The sequence below is a fragment of the Cyanistes caeruleus genome, chromosome 1 (genome assembly GCF_971803275.1).
Source record: "Cyanistes caeruleus chromosome 1, bCyaCae1.hap1.1, whole genome shotgun sequence".
Taxonomy (NCBI): domain Eukaryota; kingdom Metazoa; phylum Chordata; class Aves; order Passeriformes; family Paridae; genus Cyanistes; species Cyanistes caeruleus.
Window position 1 is genome coordinate 14,955,260 of NC_141701.1, and position 8,855 is coordinate 14,964,114.

General features: G+C 40.3%; 1 long non-coding RNA gene across 1 annotated transcript; it reads right to left on the reverse strand.

Annotated features, from left to right (window-relative positions):
* Nucleotides 1-3,713: 3,713 nt before the first annotated feature.
* LOC147655325 (uncharacterized) lies at nt 3,714-6,869 on the reverse strand. The gene is made up of 3 exons (XR_015284141.1): nt 5,601-6,869; nt 4,946-5,005; nt 3,714-4,840 (listed from the first exon to the last, which is right to left on the reverse strand). It is a non-coding gene; the product is annotated as an uncharacterized LOC147655325 (long non-coding RNA).
* Between the last annotated feature and the right edge of the window lie 1,986 nt (nt 6,870-8,855).

Below are 8,855 nucleotides of genomic sequence, written 5' to 3' on the forward strand. Positions count from 1 at the left end.
AGCCTTTTAATCTAAGCAATCACCCTAAGGACTGATTTCTTCCCCCGACATGTTCTCTCCTAATGGTTTTAAACAGAATAGGCTGCTTATTATTATTGCCATTTGCAGCACAGGTTATTGAAATCTTCATTTCAGCAGGAAGGACTGCAGGTTGTTATTTCTGCTTTATTCAGTTTGTTAGTCCAATCGACAGCCGCAGTCCCTGGAGGGGAGGAGAAGCCCTCCAGCCTCACCCCTCTCACAGCCTGACCTCAGACATTTTCTTCAGCACTAATGGGAAATCTTGCACAGGTGCTGGCTGTGTTTTACCATATTATTGGCAGCAGCAGACTGTGGGTGAGAACCTGACCTGTGCGTGGCTTTCGTGTGAGAGATTAGAACAAGGCAGTGGGGGGCTTCACTTAAATTCTGCAGTTTTTTTGCCACAGGTACTCTAATATGAATATGATGAACTGGGAACTTCCTTCCCTCAGCTCTCAGAGCACATACTCTATCTGAAATTCATGGGGACAGGAGGCACATTTGTACATATAAATGCAAACAATTGGGCTTATGCCATCAGAGATCCACATGTTGCCTCCCACATGTCAGCTGTGCAAACATTTCCCTGGATCTTGTGAGCCAATTTGATTGTATCTCAGGCATTTTTCAGCTACAGCAGTAATGCATGTTTTTTCCACAATGTGCTGTCATCTTTGCCGCTCTAATGCCTTCTTCTTGAGAGCCTTTCCCCAGGTTCTTATACTCACTTATGCACCCTTATTAGGTGGAAGAGATTGATTTCATGACTCATTCCTAGAACTTCCCATCTTTCTCTGAACTGTAAAAGGTTGTTCTTTAATGTTTTTTAAAGCTGATGCCACTTACTGGACCTGAAAATGTGGCTGTCCAGCAAGGCTGGTGTGAGAAGAGACACAGGTCCAAGGATGTGTAGCATGGACCCAGGGCATTTGCAGAAATCTTATGAAACAGAAGTACCACATTTCTTGTCACCTCAGAAACACCACTAAGGAGCAACTTTATTCTGCTGCCAAGAGGGAGTAAGGGAGGAAAACAAAGGTGGCCTTTCCAGCTGTGCACCCTGGAATCTGACACTGGCTTATTATTCACACCCAGTGAGAGATTCTGCTGGCTCCCCACCCCATGAATGTCACCATTATTGCAGTGTCTCTGTAAGCATCTCAACTAATCTTTCCTTCAGAAATTACCAAATAGCAAAATCTTGTTGCCTGATCAGGATATCAGAAAAATAAACCTGAACTGGAAACTGATTTACAGTGGATCTCAGCTTTTCTAGGGTGCTAAGCCAAAGTATCAGGTTTAAGCACCTTCAATTTAAGGAAAATTTAAAATCCACCTCAGAAGATTACAGGTAAAGCCAGTGTCTGTTTCGAATCACTGTAGGCATGTAACTTTTGTTAGTGAGACAGATGAGTTTCCATCATTTTGCAAAAGGATCTTGAGCCTCAGGTGCATACCAGCAAAACAAAGCCATAGATCATTGACAGCATTTAATCTAAACTTCTGATTTGTGTTTATTATTGTCAGTGCTATGGTTGTGCTTCTCAGGAGACAGGCTGTGAGGCAGGATAGAAAGAGATCTTTTCTGAGCTATCCACAAAGACTTGGGTTTCCTCTTTATACAGACTCTGAAACTCATTAAGAGAGAGACAGCAGCTGTCTGTGGAATTTCTGTTCCAGAAAAATTATTCAGACCATCTCAATAAATTCATCTCAGGCTTTCAATAATAATGCAGTTTGTTTCTGAGTGTACATTAAAAATGCCACAAATCCAATCATATCAGTTTTAATGACCCTAGTCAAGGACATTTCTCAAGATTTGCATCCAATACAGACATGTGAGGCAACACACTGGCTTTTGCAATTGAAAGCTCCTTGTCATTATTATCCAAAATCTCCATTAGTAAAAAAGCATATCCTTGATCTCATTTCAACTTTAATCAGCTACACTTTAAATATGAAAAAAATCCAATCCCTCTCATCCTGTCATTATGAGAGTGGATACTGACAGCTTACATGTGCAGAGGAAAAATCAGTGCATCTATTAATTGAAAATGCCACTGAAGTCGATCATTTTTATGAGCCATGAGACATCTTGAAGATCGTCTGAAAAGAATTTCTCTACCTTTCTCTGGCATCAGCTTTAGTAGCTCTGTACTGCATCAGTGGCAACCTAGGGAGCCAAGCATTTGTGATTTCTGGGGCTTGGTTATTAGTTTTTACATTTGTAGTGAAAATATGCCTTTACCCAGTGAAACTCCAGTGCCTTCCAGCCATCTATCCTTTGGAAGGCTGGAAGCAAGACAGATTGCAAGAAAATCCACTTTCCTCTTCTTGTGAACCCATCAATGCAGTAACCCTTTATAAGTGAATGCCAAAAAGAAAATATGTACCCCAGTTTAGATCAATTTAAAAATCACTAATAGGATGTTAATGGTCAATATTTTAAAATACTAAATTTTTAAACATCAATATTTTTATCTTGGATTTGCTGCCAATTTTTCAAAAGAATGGAGAGTTCTGATGGTAACTGACTGAGGGGTAAAAGTCATCTGCAATGTTTTAGATGGGTATTTTAGATTGTACAAAGTCATAGGTGAGAAAAATACTTCTGAGGCCCTTGGCAAAGAAATTCAAACTTGCATTGGGAGTGGGGATCTAGAGGGAGCATGGTACTATTCTGGGGTGGACACCTTTACTTCCAACAGTAAAGTAGATGCTGCTACCAAGTAGAAATCCTTCTAGAGAGCCCAGAGCCTCAGGTCAGGGCATTACTCCTCACGTGAGCAGACTCCAGAGTACCCAGAGTTTCTCCTGGTGCAGACAATGATGCGAGGCAGGCCCTCCCCAGACAGGAGTCTCTGGGGGAGCTCAAGGCCTTGCTATGGATGGTGACAGAGCCCAGGGTGCTCAGGCTGGGCAGGGAGCACACTGGTAAACAGATGAGGAGATAGGGATGAACCTAAACCCCAGGGTGGGAATCCTGAAGGACACCACAAACATGAGCCTTGCACAGCTACAAACTTCCTCTGGCCCATGCAAGGCTTCTCAAAGGGTTTTTTTTTTCTCCAAGCTGTGACATGAATATGGATCCAATCTGTATGGTGGGATGGGAGAAGGGAGGGAAGCAAGGTTTAGCTTTTTTTTTGTCCTTTTTATCTTATTTATTAAAACTTTTATCTTGATCTCATTTTCTTAGGGCAAACAATTCAGAAGTGCTCTGAACCCCCATTGTACAAAATAACCTGGCTGTCATTAAGTGCTTTGGAGGGACCAGGCCTTTAGAAGTAAGTAGTGCCAAGAGATGTTATTTTGATACAAAGGTACTTTGCTTTTCTAAGACTATGGCAAGCTACTTTGGTGTCTGAGTGTCCCAAAAGTCCTGCCCAGGAGTAGCACAGTCTAACCTTAGAAGAAGTTTTTCATTCTAGGCTGTAGCTGAAAAGAAAAAGATTGCAGTTGAAAAACTAATGCTAATGTCATCTCAAATTTATTGTCAAGGACTGTGTCAGCTTTTGTTATAAAAATATACTACCTTTCTCTGAGCACTTGGTGGTTTTCTGTCTATTTTCCATTGCAATTGCAAAGGGCTTCTGCTTGGTTTTGTTTTTATGATGTCTGAAGTTGGTTGGGGAATTAAGCCTGTAATTGCATTGCTAACAAGTATTTCTTAGATACGTTTATTTTTCCTTGGGGAAAGAGACTGTTAGGAGGAGAGTACACATATTTCGGCAGCAAAAGAGACATCTATGACATTTGGCTTCTAAGTTACTACCTGGATATCATTTTAATTGTTTCCTTCTACTAATAAAATATAGTAACTTTACTGCATTAGTTCCTTTATTACACTTCCAACATACATTTCATTGTCATGCTCTTCCTAAGTATATTTGGGTCATGAAGATACATTACAATATATATCGAGAGCCAGTTTGTTACAAACACAAGGAGTTCTGCATTATTTCTCACCGGTGCAAAACTAATTGGTTTTTCTCAGCTACTGCATGTATATTTATTTTTCATTTTATCATCTCTATAATTGCAGTTTGAATTAGGAAAAGGACAGAGCGACCTGGTAAAAGCAGTTGCAGGGACAATTTGTGTTTTGCTTCCCGGCAATCAGGATTTCTCAAGCCTGTCCAATTGCAGTGGGTGTTGAAACAGTGCTCACATCCTTCTTGCCTGGGCCATACTGGCCATTGCTAAAGCACTTTTTCTTTCTACCACAACTTCCAAAATTTTCTTTGCAGGAATGTGTATTACTATGAGGGAGGAAACCAGGGCTCACAATTCAAACGTTCAAGAACACCGAAACTTTGAAGAAGTAAGATGGTTTTTTGCCTACTCCCTTTCTAGTTTCTGAATATGTACAATGCATTCAGGGGCCAGGGCAGCTGAGCTGCAGCGTGAGGGCTCCCCAGCCACACCTGTGCCATGGCACAGGGATGGCATACCTGGAAATTCCTGGTGGGAGGTAGCCCTCTTTGCTCTGTCTCCTGGAAACTGCTACCAAGTAAGATTTTCTTTGCAGCCACATATTTTCTCTCTTTTCTGCTAAAGAAAAACTGAAAAGTCCAGTGTAAGTCCAGGGCTGGGACTTCAAAGACTGCTGCTCTTGCACTGCACTATGGCACACAGCAATGTACCCGTGATGGAAGGGGTCCAATGGGACACACTGGCTGTCTTTCAAGGCAGAAAACACATGGGGATTCTGCACCTGGCATCTCAGAGGTGCAGCACATATGTGATCCCCAGGTAGTGCCCACCTGGACTCCCAGACAACTTGATGGGACATCAACCTTGCAGCCTGAAACCAAACCTGTGGAAATAGTTGAAACACTTCTAGTTTAGGGAAGCAAAGCAGACTAGATAAGCTATAATTTTAATGGCATTTTCCACACATGCATAACTTTGAGCTGCCTACCGTAAGTCTGTTTCCTGCCCGGATTCTCTGGGTACCTTTTATACGGTGCATATGAAGCATCTGGAAATTAAATGAAGAGTTAAATAATGGCTCTCTTGTGTATGGAGCACAGTAAAAATTACGCAGAGAGTTTTTATAACTTTTTTCATATAATAAATTTAAAGAGACTGAATGCTGGTTTTATGATATGAGATTTCCAGATTGCTCCCAAGTCAGAAACAAGCTATTCATAATCTTTTATTATAGCATTGTCATGATGACTGTAATCAAGTCCCTGAGCTACCTGATGATACTGGGGTAGTATCAAGCTGGTGAATATGGATAAGTTTGCATTTAATATGACATTTAAAGACTCTGGCTCCTGCTTTTCTTCTAATATTAAAACTCTATTGATAAAGTTGGATCTAGTTTTCTTTTTAAAAGTATTTGGGTTTTGTAGATATCTGTAGAATACCAATGTATGAGCTGATTTGATACAAATCAAATATAAATAAAAAAAATAAAAAATACAAGTTTGTTCCTGCTAGAACAAACTTCTTTACCGGCCTCCCTCTGCTGTCCCCCACTGTCTGGGGTTTTCAAACACCAATAAAACTTTAATCTAAGCAAAATAAGTATGAGCATGCTGATTATTACAAAGGTTGGTAGCACTCACCTGCTAGGCTTTTTGGCTTTTTCTGGCATATCAATACTAGAAAATTGCAGCATCAGCTGGACCCCAATTCCTGTAGAGCATCTGGGCTGGCCTCATACAGAGGGCTGAATCAGAGGATTTGCTTTGATGCCCTGTTCCATGAGTTTTAACATTTTGAGGTGCCATCTGTAAAAACAGGCCTTCTGTTGCACACATCAATAAATTAATTGCTCCAGGTTATCTTGTGCTAGCACTATACAGACAGCAGTGTGTTAAAGGCATGAGATTTGCATTTGGAAAATGTAAATCTTCTGCTCTTGCTAGCACCCAAATCAGAACAACTCTTCCCTCTCTTCAGCCCCATGGCTGGGCTGCCCATTCCTGTACAGCTTACACAGCCTTCTCTTTAAACCTCCAATGATGGATATTCCTCATGCAGTCTATTTCTGTGCTTAATTACTTTTGCTATTAGAAAGCTTTTCCAAATTCCTAACTTAAACCTCAGTGTAAATTAAGCCATTATTTCATAATGGAGAATTAATTCCTTCCCTCTCTACAGCTACCTTTTATATGATAGAAGCCACATTCATGCCTCTCTCTTCTTTTCTTTTAGCAAACAGCTCCAGTTCCTTGGGGCTGTTGTTTTGGATTGTTCTCCCCTGGTCACTCACCAGAGGCTGGATTGTTTCTGAGCTGGGCACATGTTCCAGCTGGGGTCATTCCAGTGCTCAAAGAAGATTTCCATCATGTGTCACATAGACAAAATTCTGCCTATACATCTCATGACGATGGGCACTTCTCTGGAAACAGTATAATGTTACTTACCTTGTTTCATCTTGTGATTTACTAAGTGCCCTCTCCACCCAGACAGATCTTCTCCTGTTATACTGATGCTTACCTTACTTTGGCTATTGCATATTTGAGGAGACAATTGACACTACCTGTGTATAAATACTTTTCACTTGATCAATTTGCATCTTCTTTTTTTTTTTGCTTTAATTATTTATTCAATTTGTCAAAAGTATTCTGAATTCCAATCCTATTTTTCAGTCCTTCAGGTAACCCTTTCCAGACTGGGGTCATCTGAAAAATTAATAAACACATCCTCTATGCCTCTGTTCATAGCAATAATGAAAATACTGAATAATGCTGGTGAAGGACAGACCACAATGAAAGCCTGGCTTAATGAATTAAAGTGCATGTGTGCACACTCTGCAATTGATTTAGCAAGGGACTCACAGACGTGGATGCCTACCTGTGGTCGATATGACAATGCTGTAATATACAGCTGCACATCCAGCAGAAGCAATGATAGCACACTGAAAACCTTTGGACATTATTCTTATTTTCTAACAGGAGTCTAAATGCTTTCTTGGAACCAGGTTTTGACCAGGGTAATAGATGGTGTCCTGGAAAAAAGCCTCAGGACTTAATTTTTAACACTTGTGTCCAAGAACATGGGGGAATATTGGTCTGTTATTTTTCTGAGACTTTGTCCTTCACTTTTGCCACATGGAAAGACTCAGGTCAAGGCCTTGAGAGTGGATTAATTGTGGATATTTTGTGGTTGCAGTTCCACACCAGTAACCTGCTGGGTGATGAGTACATGCTCCTGCTTGTGTGGCTCTGCAGGATTCTTCTTTATATTAGGCTTCCTTCTGCCCTGAAACTAACAGGGCTCCTCACCTTATCCACAAGGTCTGCAAAGAAGTTGATTTGTTTCAAAAGAATTATAATTTAAACTAAGATTAAGAATCCTTTATTTATTTCTATATGTCGTGAATTAGGCAAAATAAAGGAAAGAGATCTCCTATGCACTCAAGAACTTTTTCTGTTGAAAGAAGTAAAAGAAAGCAAATGAAAAATTGCTATGAAAAGGGTTGTTTTGCTTCAGAAAATCAAGTGTTTCAGAAAAAACATTCAAATTGTTCTATGCAATGTCATGTCATCTGCCTCTGAAATCCCTGTAATTAATAACTTTGCTGTGGCTGTTCTTGATCATCAGACAATATATAATGGCTTAATACATGCAGGACAGCAGTGTCAAAATCAGAGCAATCATCCAAAGGAAGGTATCAGTGACCAGAAGGGAGTTCAGCTGAGGGCCACCAAGGTACTCGGGGTGGGAGCACTCGCCCTGTGGGGATGTGAGGACAGGCTGAGGGAGCAGTGCTGGTTCATCCTGGGGAAGACACAACTTGGGATGTATCTAAGAGTAGCCCCAGTAGCCCCCAATGCCCACAAGTTCATTTCCTGATGCCCACAAGTTCATTAAAGAGGTGAAGCCAGGCTTTTCACAGCTGAGTGCCTGGCGGGAGGATGAGAGATAATAAGCATAAAATGGAAAAAAAAAAAAAAAGAGAAAGATAAATTCAGTCTGGATATGAGCAGGAAGACAGGGTAGAGACCTGCTAAGGTCCCTTCCAGCATGAATTTTCCATGATACTGTGATCTGTACGCTGCCCAAGACATGGCTGAGATTTTAACTTCCACTTTGAATCTCCTCATTCCTTCCAGTCAGGATCACATGGAGTCAAGTATGTTACTTAGTGTTTTTCATGGTGTAAATAATCTGAGCAGCACCCAGTGAGGAAACACTGGTTGTAATGTAAAAGTAAACAGCCTTCTTTAAGAGAGAGAAATATATCATGCAGTTTGAGGAAACATCTGCAATTAAAATAATCACTGAGTTGGAACACGGCACTTATACAGGAAGAGCCATAGGTAGGGAGAAACAATTATAATACATCATTTTCCTAGCACCCAATCTACAGCAGTTCTACACCACAGATCTGCAGTTTAAAACTTTTGAGTGCAGTGAAAGATGATTTATCTGATATATATGGTACAGTTCAAATGTCCAGTGATAAAAATGAGCTATTGATCTGAGAAGATTCTAATTTAGATCTGCTCACTTAAAAAGAGTAATAAACTGAAAGAGTCTGGAAAGCTTATGTTTCAAATGACTTATCAAGGAGTTAAAAAATTTAGTAACCTGAGCCAGCAATAACTTTAACAGTAGCCAGAGTCCCAGATTTTACTGACTGAAGTTTTCCTGAATTATTCACAGAAATATGTGGGTAGTAGTTCTTTCTGTTACACTGATGTCGAGAGAGATGCTCAATTGTAGTAGATCTTATGAAAATACATTAAAAGTAAAATACATTCCGGACTGTTCAAAATATAACTGTAGTGGTGATAGGAAGTAATAGCTTTTCAGGCATAAAGTGTTGTTAGTAAAGTATGAAGAGGTCAGCCCCATTTTCCAATAGATTT